At 31.7% G+C, this 19154-nt stretch overlaps 1 protein-coding gene across 2 annotated transcripts in view; it reads right to left on the bottom strand.

Moving 5' to 3' along the window:
- The window catches only part of LOC125049407 (chaoptin), a 65087-nt gene that overhangs the window by 31594 nt on the left and 14339 nt on the right, over positions 1 to 19154 (bottom strand). The window contains exon 2 of one of the 2 annotated variants that reach the window (XM_047648666.1): positions 7485 to 7501. The exons of the other annotated variant lie outside the window; for it this stretch is intronic. The gene's annotated coding sequence lies outside the window, so the exon portion shown is untranslated. The remainder of the gene's footprint in view (positions 1 to 7484; positions 7502 to 19154) is intronic. 2 annotated transcript variants of the gene reach the window in all.

Below are 19154 nucleotides of genomic sequence, written 5' to 3'. Positions count from 1 at the left end.
TAAATAAACGATTTTGAATTTGAATTTACTACAATTTAAACTTTAATAACTCCGTATATAATTTCTTAGTGTATATGTGTAAAGTTCACTCATAAAGCTATGTAAACTCCTAAAGCTAAACTCCTAAATACAAACAAAACGAAGGATTAACAATATAGATAGCAGCCCATACATTATTAACCACACCATCTATTACTGACCCAAGTTACGTCAATCGTTCGAAAGTGCCCCGTCAGCACTTGATTCGATTAAACGAGCCGACTCCAACGACCTCCATATCCCTGCTTTATCGACAGGGGAAGTATTAGACTGGTTTACAAATTGACGCATATTTTGTTAACATTTGCCGTACGTATAATTATTAGTATTTATTTATTCACGGGTAATATCCAATTCATAAAATTCCTTAGGGTCAAGTAGTTAGGGCATGTGCAATGGACAGAACCCCAAGGTTAATGAGCTAACAAACTGGTGGTAGAAGACCCAGTAGACCGAGGCTGTGTTGGTGGGATGGAGTTAAGGACTTTGAAATGTGTTCGAAGTTGGACGAAGCAAGAGATTTCGATGGCGAAAGAATACGAATATTTGTAAAGCAAACAAAGATTTTTTTATATAGAACAGGGGGCAAACGGGCAAGAGGCTCACCTGATGTTAAGTGATACCGCCGCCCATGGACACTCTCAATGCCAGAGGGCTCGCGAGTGCGTTGCCGGCCTTTTAGGAATTGGTACGCTCTTTTCTTGAAGGACCCTTTTTATTTACTTTAAAACATCAACCTAACAAAATACATTGAAAACAAAATACAATTTTAAATTTGAACTTATTAAATCCTTAAGTTAAACTATTTTAACCTTTCGGAAAATGTTGCGATCATAATCCGGAACTCATCAACAAAATTTGAATATGTTCATGTATTTAATATAAAATAAAACAAATATTCTGCTAGTTCGTAGTGGAAAGGTTTCGCAAAATTTTGCTATACGAATGATTATTTCATTAATTTGAATTAAACATGTATCACCTCTCAACACTTTAATTAAAGTCCACCCACAAATTCAATATTAATTCAATGGTTATCAGCAACTTTTATTCATGTGTAAAATTTGTATCCACCTTTAGCATTATAAATATATATATAATATAGGTATTCATATGTATTTGATTCACATTCTAAGCCTACATTCACAGTCAAATTGGTTTACAGGAAACAAACTCACAAGGATTGAGAAGTCTCTCTCTAGTAGAGTATCACTTACGTATCTCTTCTATCTTGAGTCAGTCATTCCTGTTATAAAAAATAAATTTGACAAATTTGACCTATAGTAGTAGGTCAAATTTGTCTAAAATCTTGTCTAAACTCTTCTAAAGCACTTTTTATTCCAACATGAATACAATTTGAAGGAGACGAGGGAGTACTTAAGTTAAAAGAGTTTAATTGTATATTGATATAGTATCAATCACCTTTATTATAAATATATATTATAGGTATTGAATAGGTATATTGATTCACATTCTAAGCCCCCATTCACAGCCAAATTGGTTCGCAGGGTACAAACTCACAAGGGTAGAGAATCGACTCAAGAGTCTCTCTCTAGTAGAGCATCACTTACGTATCTCTTCTATCTTGAGTAAGTCATTCCCCTTAAAAAATAAATTTGACAAATTTGACCTATAGTAAGTCAAATTTGTCTAAAATCTTGTCTAAACTCTTCTTATTCCAACATGAATACAATTTGACGAAGAAGAGGGAGTAATTAAGTCAAAAGAGTTTAATTGTATATTGATACAGTATCAGTAAGGGGAATTGTATTTCATTATTATATAAGACCGTGCAAATTATATTTCTTAGTCAAAAAGGTTCTTACTTGGAATGGTCAAGTTGGCAGAAAACGAAAATGAAAACGAGGACGCCCACCAGAAAACTGTGAAGATGAAATAGAGAGAGAAAAAAGCGGAGAAATATGAAAATAATAGCAAAGACGAGCGACAAGTGGAAGAATTTGGATGCCTCTACTCCTTCGAAGATTGTGTACTAGTGTTAAATATAATAATTACATAAATTATAGTATACTCGAGTAAAGGTTATTTTTGTTTTATATTTTATAAGCTTCTCATTTTAAGTTAATAAATATTCTAATGGAAGGCTATAATTATATTTTTGAACATATAAACTGAAGCCTTTGTTCGTGTTTAGTCGATATCTAATTTCAGAAGTTTTCTTTATATAAGGTTTTTATAAGGTTTTCATAATATTGGAAGCAATCCGTTTCGAGTTCTTTACATTTTATTAGAGAAAATATCTTGTTGTGTTAAAACTTTTGCGCCATAGAATTTGTTGATAGTAAACCCTAGGGAGTAATAAATGCAATAAATCTAATAATTATTGTAACTATGTTGATTTATGAACACAATTTATTCTATTAATAGTACAAAGGTTAAAATAGCACATCTAAAAGTAAAATTTGCGTAATTTAATGATGTTATTTTTGTGGGTTTTTTGCTAAAAGCGTTTAATGCGATTTGATCTGGGTGAAGCACGTTTTGAAGTTGATAGACATGGCTGGTCACCAAACATGGTTTAAAAAGATAAAAAATAATGCCCAACATCTCTTAAGCGCTTTTACGGGCCTTTGTAATTGTTACCATGCTTTTATTCTTATTGTTATTTAAAATGTTGGCTTCGTAACTTCATTGTTATCTGTATTTTAAATTTTTTTGTCTATATTTTGCACTTTACCCTTAATTTGTCTTTACTACGGTTACCTGGAAGAGATCACTTGTAAGCGCTAAGGCCGTTGCCTCCTTAATTTGTGTTATCAGAATGTATATTTACCAATAAAAAAAATGCGACAAAGTGTTAATAAATAAATAATTCTATCAATGTTCCATTAGTTAACAATTTTTAAATCGATGTGTTTTCCCTTTGTAATTGGTATGTTTGCTAACAAGGTCGTCATATTAAAACTTGTATTTGTTTCTCTTTCAGTATGCCGAGCGTTGGCATAATAGTAATAAAGTAATAAGTTTTTGTAACGCCCAATTTTTCTAAACCCCGAAGGTAAATGAACAAAGAACAATTGACATTTTGTTAGAAGCACTCTAACTTTCATTCCAATGTGCAACTCACACTATAGTAAGTTTTACAGAATAAATTACGTTACTTTAATTCAATTAAACATCAGACTCATACATTAGTCCTTAGAAGAAAGCCTTTGAACATCAAAAATACTCTCAGAATTTCTTAGAATATTAAATATTATTCTAACGAAATTGGCATAACGAATGATGGATACAAAGATTTTTGACTCAGGGCACTAAAATAATATAAAATTATATTATTCTCGTAACAAGATCACTCGAGGTTCCAAAGTCTTTTGAACCCAAATGTGACCTTCCGTCCTAAAATAATAGGTTTAGATATACATTAATTTTAATTATTGTTTATTTATTCTTCCGCCATTTGTATGGACGCCGTATTTCTTAAAGCAGAGTATACAATAGTATTCAATACATTGATGGAAACTATTTATTCGATTTACGTCCTTTGCATTGTGTATTAAAAATATAATAATGTAACAATAGAGTATTTATTTAATTTACACTTGTTTTCACATAAGAAAACAGTAAACAGACAATTCAGTAATAAATAAAAATGGCCGAGGACATCTTGGACTTATCGCTTATAAGCGATCTTTTCAGACAACCCGATCTGAAAAAGCAAACCATTTTTTACTTGAAACTGGCATAAAGTTAAAACTATTGCCATAATATTAAAAAAAAAACAAACCATTTACGTACTACTTTTTAAAATTAAAAGATTAAACAAAATTATAATTCATTTGTGCACAACAATAATCTCAAATATTAAATTTAACGTAGTGTACGCCACAGGAACTATATAGGTTAAAGATTTATTAATTAGTAGTAGCGCACCACCACTATGTGGAACCAGCTGAAGTATTTCCGAACCAATTCGACTTAGGGTCCTTTAAGAAAAGAGCGTACCAATTCTTGAAAGGCCAGCAACGCACTTCTGGCAGTGTGATTGTCCATGGGTGGCGGTATCACTTAACATCAAGTGAGCCTCCTGCCCCTTTGCCTCCTATTACTTAAAAAAAACCATACAACAATTGGTTTGTTTACATTTTTTATTATAAAACTTTTTAAAGACATTTCAATTTGTGTATTTTTACTATACACTAAAACTCGGCAAAATTGCGCTAACTCAAATGTTCGCAATAATATAAATTCGTGTCCAAAAACATATAACGAACCTGTGCGGACATGAAAAGGGAAAAAGCTTTGTTAGAAATATTCGTCAATGCAGTTGCAATGTCAGCAAAGGTTTGTCCCGGATAGACCTCAGTGATACGCCCTGTGGGAGACATGGCAAATTGAAAACTGAACGAGTTACATGTGGGAAAATTGCAATATAAGGCGCACGGTACACTATGAAATTGACATTCAATTGTTTCAAATTCATATATTATATGCTTTATTTTATTTCTAGAACAGGAGGAAACGTGCTCACCCATGGACACTCTCAATACCAGAGGGGTCGCGAGTGTGTTGCCGGCTCTTTTCTTGAATTGGTACGCGAAGTCGTGTGTTTACTATCTATAGTAATCGTCATTAGATTTTAATTACTTGAAGAAAAACAAAGTATAAAGCGCACTTCCTTCTGGACAGCATCGCACTCATCAGCTAATCAAGTTAGCCATTAAGCGAAATATTTCGATGAAGCTATCAAACGGATAGAGCAATTTATTGATTTATTTCTACATCATTATTCTATTTTAAAAGTTACTACTAATGCGACAGAACGATACAATAATACCTACACCGATTATCCTACAATTAAAAAAATATATATATACCTAGATCATATAACTAACTAGCTGACCCGGCAAACGTAGTTTTTCCGTTATTTCTAAGAAACATTTTTTTTAGTTAAATAAAAATAACTATTTACCATAATAAAAAATAGGGGTTGATCGTAGAGGGGTAAAAATTTAGGGATGTGACCAACCTTGACATTTAGGGGGATGAAAAATAGATGTTGTCCGATTCGTAGACTTACTGAATATGTATTAAAAAATCATAGGAATCGGTCGAGCTGTTTCGGAGGAGTATGGGAACGAACATGTGACCCAAGAATTTTATATATTAGATCACAACAAGCAAGCAACTCTTGCGAATTCAGCGAGTGTACCGTTCAGAATAGAGTCTAATCATGTTCCTCACGATGTTTACCTTACCGGGAATTAATAACAAGATCTCAGTATAAACTATTTTCAAATGTATTTATATAACAAATGCGTTTCATTAAATATGTTACGTATGCATGTACGAATTAATATATATGAATAACAATGAAGTCCTGTAAAACTTGTTATTGAATATTTATATTATTTTTTTCTCCTATTTTTTTAGTACTAAAAACACTCCAGCCAAACGTATAAGATTCTGATTTTGCGATGGTATAGTTTATGCCAATCAATCATATAGTCTTGTAAACGTACTAATAAAGTTTATTTTCCCTTGATTATTTTTAGGTAGATAACAAATACATAGACAACAAATTACAATTCTGTATGAGCTAGTTACTAGTATCGATTTCCGATTTAGCTTCAAGACAGGAAGAGCCTAATTTCCTGCTGTCTCCACTGTTCGATCCAGCTTCGGTGTAAATAAATTATCTGTGTTCGAATATTCCGTTCCACCTTATTTCATATATCTTAGATGTTTTTATTTATTTCTTGTCTCTCTAATACTACACATTAAGTTAGCTTTGTTTTTGAATAAATACATATAGAACACATTTATCGTGTGCTATGGTAAGCAAGAAGGAATTTTATTCAGAATAATTTTTATACAAAAGATCTAGTATGATACCCACTATGTGGAACCAGCAGCCCACTGAAGTATTTCCGCACCAATTCGACTTAGGGTCCTTCAATAAAAGAGCGTACCAATTCTCAAAAGGCCGGCAACGCACTCGCGAGCCCTCTGGCAATGAGAGTGTCCAAGAGCGACGTGGCGGTATCACTTAACATCAGTTCTATAATCACACAGACACGTGTCCTATAACGCAGCTATGTTATATTACTAATATTTATCCATTACAATCGCTCAAGGCAAGTTCAATGCAAATTTTGTCGCATTATACCAATGATCTAAAATATATCGGCGTAACGTTGAAATATATTTCGGCTTGCAAAGTGTATGCATTTATTTTACTTATTAATAATAGCTATCAAAATATTAAATCGCGTTCCCAGAAGTTACATATATCTGCCGGGTAGTGCTTTCGAGGGAAAGGTTATTAAATTTAAAGCCAATGTGCCTCTCAAATGTGGGAGAGTATTTGATCATACGTTGTCAAAACAACAATTATAAATATCTTAACTGTTCTATTATTATTATGACATTTGCATAAATCAGTGGCGCTACAACCTCTTTAAGTCTTGGCATCAGATTTTTTGAATCTGTTTCATGATCATTTTTTAAAATCTAATAGGCAAGTAGGTGATCAGCCTCCAGTGCCTGGCACACGCCGTCGACTTTTTGCGTCTAAGACATGTTGGTTTCCTCACGATGTTTTCCTTCACCGTTCGAGCAAATGTCAAATGCACACATAGAAAGAAAATCCATTTGTGCACAGCCGGGGATCGAACCTACGGTTTTTTTTATAATTAATAAATCTGAATGTACCACTTTCTCTGCAAATAAACGATTTGATTTAATTAAGCTAAGTTAGTTCTAGTTAACTACTTAAGTTTAGAATCACTTATCTATAATCTGGGATCAAATACAATCTACAATCTTCTCCATGATAATCCTCTTAATTTTAATATTTTATTTAAACATATTAGTGTCTCGGAAAACCACGGTGTTAAGCTATATTTTTTGCTTACAAAAACCAACAACTGGCTATCGTATAAAACATGAGGTTATAAAAACCACGTATCACAGTATGTGAGCTGAAATCTCCTATCTTAATAATAAATCGTGACGGCGTACAAGGTTGTAGGGATAAACCGAAATATGATCGTATGATAACGGCTTTGTCTTGATAAGAGTATGATTTCGATTTTTGAATGAATTATACAGAAAGCTACACACTCTAGGCACTAATTAAACAAATTCATAAAGAAAATTTCTCACAACGCCAGGCTCTATATAAAAATTGTTTGTTAAATGAATTCAGCGTTATTTCATTGATCATCAGCTATGGCAAATTGGACACATTTTTTTAACCAGACCAAACCAGACCTCTCAAGTAACAGTCGGTCAAGGGTTTAATAGTTTTATCAATCAACAGTCCGGTCGGGACAAAAGGCACCAATTTGTTTTAAAAATCATATTACAAATATTTCAAAGGACAAAATTCCTGAAGGAAAAAATCTTCTCGAGAAATGTTTTCTCCTTAAAATACTTATTGAGATTCGTTTTATATTTTAAAATGCCTTAATGGTACTTACCAGTTAGACAAGGCAATCTGAAAAAAAACAAATAATTAAACACATAATACTATAAAACACAAAAAAGTTTTAAACAGACGTATTTAACTGTGAAGTGAGGTACTTAAGAATAGAAGTTAATTGTCTTCTTGAACTGAATTCTTGCAAATGGAACTAAATTACCTAGCATTCTGGCAATGCTACTTGGCACCATTGAAACTTGTGCATCGCACTTTGAAAATATTATATTCATTTATAATGCAAATATAACTCTTTGTATTTGTTATTATGCATAATTATTTTATTTAGTTGTAAACAAAATGGAAGCCAAAACACAATCTTTATATCAAGTCTTCGTAATCTTAGACGAGGTAAAATAAAAACGCCGATATTTGGTTCATTTGTTTTTATAAAAAGCTAATTAAATGTTTAAACAAATATATTACGTACTTAAACTCTATTATTATAGAAATTATTTTTATAATATTTTTCTAATATTTCGGTAGTATTGTGAGTGGAACCACAAGGTGGTTTTATTGGTTGCATCACGCTTTTCAACTTTCAGGAGCAGAGGATCACATGCATTTCTAGCTCGAATATCTAATCCATAAAGGTGTTTTTTGCGTCAAAATTGGTCATAATTTTGTAGAATTAAGACTTAGTAGTTTCATTAGCAAATGAGTATATTTATACCGTACTTTTGAACGGACCATTGACAGAAAATCAAAATAATGTATGAAAAAATATCCAGCTAGCTTTTTATGTCACTCATTATGATTATATACAAAGTCGATAGCGGTAAAGTTAGACGTTAGCGGAGTTGTAGGGGAAATCATTAAGTTTTACATAGTTGTTGAAATTGCTTAACGTAACCCCAGACTGAGTTGTGATTAGTTAGTTCCACAACCCAATACTAATCGTTGTTAACGACCTCATAGTCAAGAGATTCTGAGTAATAGGTTAAAGCCAAATAGTTTATAATTACTTTCTAGGCGATGTACTAAGCTCACTAACAGCTGATTACCTGCAAAGTTTTGTGATATTAATATCTTCAAGCTCAAAATTAAATTGAGTATCATTAATATGATTTGTGCTAAAACTAAGGCAGTTAAGATTTCAACAATGTTAGATCCATGAATTTTACGACTAATTTCTGAATTGTTGACTAATGGTTAGGTTCTTGGTATTCAGATTGATCTGGTCTTTCAGAGAGCAGTGTTGTCCTAGTGGCATAAGCGTACGTTACAACCCTGAGGTCGAGAATTCAAATAAAGGTACATCAATGGAATCCTCTTTCTATGTGTGCAAGGTGAGTAAGGCGAGGGAAAACATCATGAGGTAACCGACATGCCTTAAACCCAAAAGTGGCGTGTCAGGCGCATAAAACTACTTGTATATATACAAGTAAAAAAATATCTTGAAATCAGAGGCCCAGAACAAGAGTGTAGGGCCACAAGTCTGCTTTGATTAAAAAATATAATTAAGTATTCTATAATTCGTATAATTAATTTTAATATATTAAATGTTGATTTTTTTTACTTCTTAACCGCGTAAGTAGGGTAAATATTTTTATGTTGAGGTGAACTAGTGCATTGTCAAATCCATAACTGTCAATATGATCGGTGTCTGTGTTTTTTTATCTTGCTAATAATTTTTATGTTCTAATTTATTTCATTTCATATATGTGAAATTTGTAACGTCATATTTTCTTTGTTTTAAGCATGCGTGTTAATATAAATAAATACTTAAAATACCTAAAACTGCACGTACAATTGTGATTGAACAATCATAACTCATCATGTTAATGTTAATGTTTCTTCTTTTGTTTCTCCATTTCACCCCCTTAACGTATTAACAGTTTAACATGCTAAACGAAATCACTAAAGTGAATAAACAGTGCCAACTACATAACGTCCTAAGTTTACCATAAATGTTTTATATAAACTCACATTAGCGTTTTTATATTCTTCGCTACCTACTGGTATTCGTACCCGAGCTATTAAGACCTCTAGTTAAAGCTAACCACAACATAGAATAATGAATATAGAGATCGCGCACTTACAATATCTACTGCTACACTGTATTCCTGTAAATTGAGAATCCATATGGAATGGGGTTAAACTGATGTTGGTGGCTTGTGAGTAACGACAATACAGGACATAAATAAAACATGAGTCGTTTCGTAATCGATACAAATGAGATACGGCAGACCCTTGTAAGCGCCACATAATCATGAGACAGTTTCTGAATACCTTCAAAGCTTTAGGAAGAAATTTAAATATAGGAGTTTCTACTAGTTTTTAGGGTTAGTTGCGCGTTGAGACTGCGGACTAAGGATAAGATTTCAGAAGGGTGATATTCAGAAATGATTTAGCGATAAGTGTCTACTGTATGTGAAAACCGTATTGGGTTACATAGGGGAGTTATTGCCACTTTCTTAGTATATAATAATTAACCTGGAGTTATGATAGCTAAGTTAATTGACATATATTTTTCAGTTAAGTATAAACGATGATTCATTATAAATGTTAACAATTAACTTAACTTCTGCTTCTATATAATAAATTCTACAATGTCAGTTTTGATTGAAGTAAATAAACTCCTTAGTTTTTCTAAATTATAAGATAACATTCCCGTTCCCAGGAATGTTAATAATTACTAATAAATTTTTCAAGCACTAGTTTTTTAATTTATGTTAGTAATAATCTCTTATTCTGAACCATTAAAGATAGACAGATTAGCTTAGCTTAGCTTACCTTCGAACTAAGTAGGAAGAACATAGTCATTTAAACATCCCTCTAACAACCTCCACCGAACTTAACTCTGGCAAGCAATTTTTATTCCAAATATTCGTATAGTAAAACCTCATTATATTTAGTAGGTACCATTTTGGTGAATGTAATAAACTCCTTTTATGCTCGACTAATAACTGTTATACCTTAGACATAGTGAAGAACATAAGCTGCCGTCGTCTCCAAATACATATAAACCATATAAAAAAGGGTTGACATGACCCTTGCGGTCTATGAAAGGAAGACCCCCGATTATGTCCAGTTTAGCTTCCATTGAATGAGGATTATAAGGGTCTTCTCAAATGCTATTTAGATTTGCCCAGTGATGCGTGCTTAAGACGAATAATTCTCTTAATGGCGTGAAGATGGCGCTGCCAACTGGTATTTAATCTCCCTTATCTACACAAGATGATTTATAAGGAGTATTTATAATTTATGAAATTGTGAAACCGATCATAACTCACTGTCTTTGAACATACGCCGTCTTTTTAATGTGGGAATCTATCTAACGAGGAGAAACCTTTTTATAATGTATTTATTGTTATCGTAAATATTGTTTGATACAGCATATTTATTAAACATTAAACGTTTCCCGTTGCTTTTCGTAATTGATACGCTATACTTACTATAAAAAAAATATGAATAATAGAATCGATAGAATATCTAACTCCATCAAGTATGCGTAATGAAAATGTGCCGAAATTGTTAGAATGTACGTGGATGTTGTGATAAAAGACATATTTAGTAAATATACAATTCGTTCTGAAACTAACCAAGTACAACATATTTTGGAAAAGAAATAGAAGTAATAAAAGGACCTCTTGTGACAAAATTACGAACTAAAAATAGGTTGCGTCCCAAAATACATATTCAAACAAAAATATTAAGGGATAAAAACTACCAAACATGATATTTATCATCAGTAATTGGTAAAAATTGTAATATTACCTTTTATTATCATGTCATATTTTTTAACCGGTGTTCCCAATGTTGGTACTTGGTTGGTTTAATCCTTTGAAAATTACTTTAACGACCTAGTCATTATATATAATGGTTAACAATAAATAAGTCTTAGGATACAGAAAAATTTTAGTAAAAAATATAACATTTTAATAATCATTTTTTTAAATACAAATTGTTGTGCACTTCCAAAAGGAATTTAACTTTTGATAAACAAAGATTGTTATAAACTTACGGCTCGGACAAACTTGTAGGAAATTTCATAAACTTACAAACAACTAGATTCTTCAATTTACTAAAGTCGCCAAGGGCTTTTAAGTTTTCTAGAGCTTTGCATAACACTTCAAACGTCTTTATTTTAAAAATAAACTTCACCAGCAAGTACAATATACATTACAAATGCAAGTACCGAATATAGTTTAATAAAAAATTAGAAGGAACGATTTATTTTCGTCTTATTGGAAATATCATATTTTAATTTAACTCACGCAAAAACATTAATAAACTCATTAAAAGTATGTAGTTCTTTGTGTCGCTAGCAAAAATCTAGTTGCTATTTACAGACTGTGTTCTAATAAAAAATATAAAGCCTTATTCGTTTTGATTTACGCGAGTACTATAAATATGAATAAAACTTATATAAATGCTCAAATAAATGAAACTCTTTGTTCGAAGCTAAGTATCAACAGTCTTTAATCTTTTAAAGCAAGAGCTTTAAATAACTACGTATGTAATGCATGAAAAACATAACTCTGGTAAAAACACATATTATTAAAATGTTAATAAACTTAAAGTTAAGTAGTTATTATACGTAAGGTTAAGAATGCTTAATGCGTGCGTAGTCATGTCATTGAAGTTTTATAAAAATTATAATATTTTTTTAAAACGGAGACAGCGAAGAATAATTTAGATAAAAGTGGTGTTAATTTTCCTTAATTTCTACATTGAGTGTAATAAAAGTCTCTTAAGACAACATTACACTTGTTAATTCATCTCCTACTATAAAGAACAAAAAAGATAAATTAATCTTTAAAATTAAACCTATTATTGTTATTAAATAACAAGAAAAGTTCTGTACAACTTTAATAAAAAGTTCTTAAATAAAAGTAGATTAATCTCGTTTGAAACATAATTAAACTTAAATACAGTTAGTTTTACATCCTGGAATTGCAAGAAAAGTGTAAACCGTTGCATTTTCTTGGAAACTTCACCTGTCCTTGTACTTGGTTAAAAACTAATCAACAGCTACGGTCCGTTAGAGGCATAGACATTACATTACCTATGGTTAGAAAGAACCTTCGGTACTGTTATTGCGTATTACCGCTCTGACAGCTTCTAATGACGTTAGAGAAATGTTCGATTTTTATCGTATATATTCGTGTAAGTAGATAATATATAATTAATTGTTAAATTTTTGGACCGTTAAGTAAAAAATACCTGTGTCAAGGCTTCCCAGTTCATCCATAACGACCTTAACACTATAAATTGTACTCACAATATTACGGAAATACTTATTGTAATGTATTATATTTCTTTACTTAATAGACAATTTTTTTTTTAAATTGTAACTTTTTTACTTTAAGGGTGATGATGTAAAGTAAGTATGTATGTAGTTTCTAGTCATAAGCGCAAATTGAATCATTTGATCTTTAGGAATCTAAGGCGAATAAATGATCAACGTAGTAATAGTAAGTTATTGTATCGATACATATATATTGTATTGAGGGTGCGCCAAAAGTCACCTCATGTATCAATACAATAACTAACTATTACTACGTTGATCATTTATTCGCCTTAGAAAGAGCACAACGTGCTATTCTCAAAGAAGGCGCCGGTCTTCCCTATCGCTATTCAACGGTTGCACTTTGTACAAAGTGGCATCAAAGAGGCCTCCTCATAATAAGAGAAACGTTTATCTTAAATGCTATATTAAAGCAACATTCCCAACTAACGTTTGACCCCATCACACTAACAAACGGCGTAAGTACACAATTTGCAAAGCAAATCTATTTCATTCTCAACATTCGCATTTTTATTTTAAAGTTCTTTCATACACGTTTAAATTACACATACTCACACACTCACAACAACTCATGCTTTACATTTATTTTATTTGTTACTTTAGTTGTAGTATATAGTCACGTCTTTGCTAAACATTTTCTATTCGCGATGGCAGATAACCTTACCCACAGGACTTTGAAAGTCCTATTACAGGCACCAGCCTCTCACAAAGATCAGCATTTAACCAGTAAAATGCAGATATTGTGAAGAGACAAGTAAACTTAATTATTATACAAACTAACTCGGTTTTATAACAGTGGTATTCATAATTTTATCATATCATATTAATGAAATATTATTATACATAAACGCAGTATGCAGTTAGAAGGTAACTTCCAGAAGAAGGATAAATAGATAATCTTTTCTACGTGAAATGTATAAAGAAATAATTAATATGCAATAGTCATAATCATGACCAGTCAAATAATACTCGTATAGACGTAAGTAGTAGCATTGTATGCAAACAAAAACTACAATGATATTACAATTTTAACCTTTATATGCAAATATCAACCAATATTTTTTTGTTAAACTCACTAAATATTTCACTTCACCGCACTCGTTATCCATATTGCATGTTCGTAATTGAACAGTTTTCGTAAAATCTAATATAGTGTAGAAATAAAATCTAAATTTTACGAAGCGTTTTATATGTTTTAGAAATAAGGTTTTATTTTATTAAGAGCACTGGGCGTAACGTACTTTTTTATTTTAGGTTCATATACAAAGGCGAGTAGTGTTGGGCGTTGGCCTAGTGGCTTCAGCGTGCGACTGTCATCCCTAAGGTCGTAGGTTCGATCCCCGAACCAAGGGACTTTCTAAGTGCGCATTTAACATTTGCTTGAACGGTGAAGGAAAACATCGTGAGGAAACCGGCTTGATTTAGATCCAAAAAGTCGATGCCTGTGCCAGGAATAGGAATCTGATCTTCTACTTTCCTATTAGATTGACAAATGAAAAAGATTCGGAAATCTGAGGCCCAGACCTAAAAAGGTTGTAGCGCCACTGATATATTTATTTTTATATACAAAGGCGGAGAGGGTGCTCCATGCATACCAGAAGATGTCGGGTTATTAAGACAAAGCTCTGTCCGTGAACACTTAGAAAATTCGGAAGGGGCCCCGCTTCCCCCTAAAAAACCACGTGCGAAACGTCATGTCATACGTTTGTATTTATAAATTTCTAGCTGTTTACAACATTGCCTACAGCTTAAAAATGTAAAGAAAAAAAGACTGAGCTGTCTGCTTCTTTATCCCAATAAATTACGTGTCACTAATTAAGAAATGCAATATACACCCTGTGTATATGAGTGGCAAAAACACGACGTATGTATGCCACAAAATCAAAGCCACTCAACACTAATTCCATACAAACAGAACCGAGCCAATTATAAAGTAATTTACGTTGTTCTGTGCAAATGTCAAATGTACACATTGTGAACAATGACGTCACAGTACCAGCTAAGTACAGTTAAGCATACAGTGACCGGAGTTAGTTCGGCTTTCCGGTTAGGCCCAATAGCGGTTATTACTCAAACCTCTCGCGTGACCCAAATTAACTTCTCGACAATGTAGCTCGATTCACTTGAATGAAATTCAACCTAATCCTATGCTCTATATTAGGTCAAAAATACTAAATAAATACATTTATTATGATCTATTTTACATACAATCATTTTGTTTGTTCTTACATTGTAATTACCTCAACGCTATAAGAACGAGTCAAGAAACTCCTCAAGGAATCTCAAGAAACCTGTTTTTTTATCTTGCAAATAATATTTAATTTATAGATTTTTTTTTACTGGTGTAACTCAAGCACTACTATATATGCGTTAGCAAGCATATTTAGTACATATAGAAAATATTATACTGTCGTTTTTTACTATAGAAAAATCTACTACTGGACGTAAACCGACGAATTTCTTAACATCGATTGGGAAAAATGAAAAAAAAAGTTGTTACCCACTTAAAAAAATACTACAGAACATTTGACCCTTATAATTAAATTTCCCTTTCTTCGATTACAGTGATGTAAGTGTCATAAATACATTTTAGTTACTAAGTTTACATACTACAGAGTTTTTCAAGCTTTTTGTGGCTCAGTTTTCGTTGCATATATTCTATATCTGAATGCTTTCTAATCAGTTGCAATAAAATGACAATTTTAAATAAATACATACCACTTACATAACATAAGTACTAGAAAAACTCATGAAATAGATACCTTGGAACGTAACCTTGTTTACTACGTGCTGCTAAATAAAGTTCAAGGAATGTTTAAATAATTCATATAAACATTGACGTAAATTGTGGTAAAGATGAAGTACATATCATTTTGTGGTACATTTCTTGAACTACGGTTTTCATCACAGAACAGTTAAAAAAAGCAACGCTTCAAAAACCACATTTATGTTCTGTGGTTTTCGGGTATTTAGGGTTGCCCTCTTAATTGTTAGCGGGCCCTCGTAAGTTATTATAAACCGAAGTATATAAAAAAATAACTCTACATGGACAAAATTATATGAATAGAAATGTATTCTCCCATCAACGACTGCAATAATCTGAATATTTGCTAAAACTTTTAGCTAAAACGAATTGTATTTCGTCGCTCGTTTGGAATTTCATATTTAAACTACAGATAAAAGCGAAAACGTTTTCTATATTTAACGATGGAAAACTGTGGGATACATTGTCTAACAATTGATTTTTTTATAATTGCTTTATACTCGTATGCAATGCATAACGTTGTGTTAATTGTTTAATTTCCATATACTCGTATTTCTGTAAAACTTGGTAATATATCTATAGACCACACCTAATCCTAAACTTCCTCCTACCTATCCTAAATATATCACAGTATAACGCCATATAATATATTTTATAATAGATATTTCATGACCATTTACTGTGTTTTCGAATCCATTGAAGAGTAATACCGTACTTCCTTATGAATAAAGTCGTTTGGCAGGACTACATAGAAATGTGTTCATGCTTACAGCGTACTATAAAAGTGATAAGAGGTGCTTCCTTAAGTAAAAGTTGTTTTATTAAGAAAAAAAATACTACAAATTATTTCCGCATATGTGTCAACAAACGAATGACAAATAATTTATTTTTAGTTTATTTTTATTCAGTACGGACACACGTTTTCCCGCAATCCCCACCTGATGTTAAGTGAGATGCGGCTTGAATGAACTGAAGTTCTAGGAGTTCTATTCCTCAACTGTTTTCACAAGAAACAACGGTTAAAATTGTGAAGTGCGGAACTAGGGGATCTCAACAACGAAAGGTCGAAACTCCATCGCACTTAGAGACGAGATTAGTTTGAAAAGGTATTACTGAATCAAGTTGTTTAAGTCCAATGAGCATTCTCTGGAGTGCAAAATATAACGAGATGAATTTGTCTCCAAAAGAATATTATAATAAAATGTATAGATAAAAGAATATCCACACACATAATCAATAAGTAATTCATTCATAAATTGAGCCAATACCCAATCATACATTTCCATAATCCGCCCATCAGATCACATCGAACGGCAAGCGTCACTCATTTTAATATTCAAAATAAAGTCGGAGCCAATACGCTGATCCCAAGTGACAATCGTAACTGTATTACATTGCTTTTGATATATTTCCTAAAGATTTATTGCTTCCACCAACGGATTTACAACTCTGACCGAAACTCCCAACCATATATTTGTTAGCTTTTTATTGGCAATTTGTTGGCTCTTGTATCGGTTATTTACAAGTAAATTGAACTCTTTGGCTTCATGACCTTTAAAAGAATGGAGCTGTTAGTGGAGTAATAATAACAAGTGGTTTTTTTTGTTAAAACCTTTGATCGAGTTTTGTCCTAGTCTCTGTGACCATTTCAAATTCTATGATGTTTGATTATTTAATAACGCTTGCATGGCCTTCTTTACACTTTATGTATTTATTATATATCTCGTCACTTCATTCATTATGTGAACATAATACGTGTCATTATTTCCTAAATTAGAGAGTTTATGAATACACCTATTTTAGAATAAACACAATTGAAAGAAAAGGTTTTACGTTCTAACCAGAAGAGCTTTTATTATTTAAATAATTGTATAAGCAAAGCACACAAAATATATAAACATAAGGTATGATATCATTCAATATCAAAGAAAAATTAAATGTTAAGGACAACCTCATTCCGAACCATATTCGAAATCGCGTAGGTTTCGTAACGCCTGACCGCAAAGCACACAAAGTCTGTTCAAAGGAAACTATCTATTTTCTCGCAAATATTCACCTGCCTATAAATTTAATTCATTAGGGACTGTCACCCACACATTTCTATATCATTAATTTCTTTATCGTCCTTCTGACCTCCATACCCAAAATAAAGTCTGAATTCAAATCGAACCAAGACCTGGGTTTTAAAAAATTTCATCAATGATTACAACTACGCAATGCGTAAAACATATTACCAAACTTAGACCTTGAACTGTCAATAAACATAAATGGCAACATCCAACGAAATATTTCATTTTGAAATTATTATTAATTGTATTAAATTAATTTCGTCAGTTCAGTAATATTCAAATTATTTAATCTAATATCAACCCTCAGTATTTACATAGAAAAACTGGTCTCATCTGTAAGAGTTCATTCTCGTGACTGTAGATCGACCCACATTTCTGAATATGTTTTGATGACAAATTTCCTATATCGAGTTTTTTTAGTTAAAAATAATTCATGGCAAGTGAGTTCCTTACCTAAAAGAGAATCGTTTACAATCTATACAAAAATAAAATCTCTAACTTACCTGCATACGTTTCATATAAAATATAAAAGTAAGAACGATGTATGAAAAGTATCGTATGGAACAGAAAACCTGGCATTGATAAATATGACGCTTCGAGCTAGAAAAATATCGCCAATGCATGCAAAATGCAATAGAATCTTTACAGCTTAGTGTATGATAAACTAACCTAGTTACAGTGTAGCAGATAAAAAGTATATTGATTATTAGTTTTTTTAGCAAAAACAGTTATATTATAACTATGTATCTCAAGACATACACGAATGACATTTTAAGACAAAATCAAGAATTGCAGCTTCAGTAGAAGCGTATAAATTTCACTAGTAGTATTTCGTCTGTCTTTGCCATCCCAGCTGATATACATTTTTTAAATAACCTATGGTAATGCATTTGTGACACAGCCTAATTTTTCAATCAATAAATTATAGCACACAGTAACCATCTAAAGCTTATTTACATGATCCATTAATTCTATTAGTGGCTATGGTATGCTTTGAATAATAAATGAATCTCAGATAATAATTAGTCAATTATACTCGTATACTACATTTTAAACTAATGATTTTTTATAAGTTCAAATTTTGATATAACCACATTAAAACAATTTTTTTCAAATAACTCATATTTAGATTAAAACTCAAGTTAAATTAAATTTCTCTTACAAAATATGTCTTATTTGTCAACCACTGAACCGCGCCTCAAACTCTTATTGGCATATTCAATATACGAGACACACTTTGCAGAAATCATAAATTGATTTCTTAAATATTTTGACTCCAATAATCGTCATTACATAATATTAACCTCGATCCATGTATGTTTTCAAAATTTGTACGTATTACGATATGTAATAATATCTCCGTATTTAATACTCCTTTTTAAATAATCCCTGATGCCTTTGTCTATACCAATATGAAGTGTAGAGTTATTAGTTTCTTACCCTTTTTTAAATATTTATTATCAAAATATTTAAAAAATTACCAGCTCTGTGAACACTGGCCAGCGCTTTAGTATTCATATAGTTACTTATAAAGACTAAAGGGCTAACCTTTAAGTTCTTTAACTATATTGTTTGTAACAGGCA

Source organism: Pieris napi, chromosome 5 (assembly GCF_905475465.1).
Source record: "Pieris napi chromosome 5, ilPieNapi1.2, whole genome shotgun sequence".
Lineage (NCBI taxonomy): Eukaryota > Metazoa > Arthropoda > Insecta > Lepidoptera > Pieridae > Pieris > Pieris napi.
This window is presented reverse-complemented; position numbering and strand designations above follow the sequence as displayed.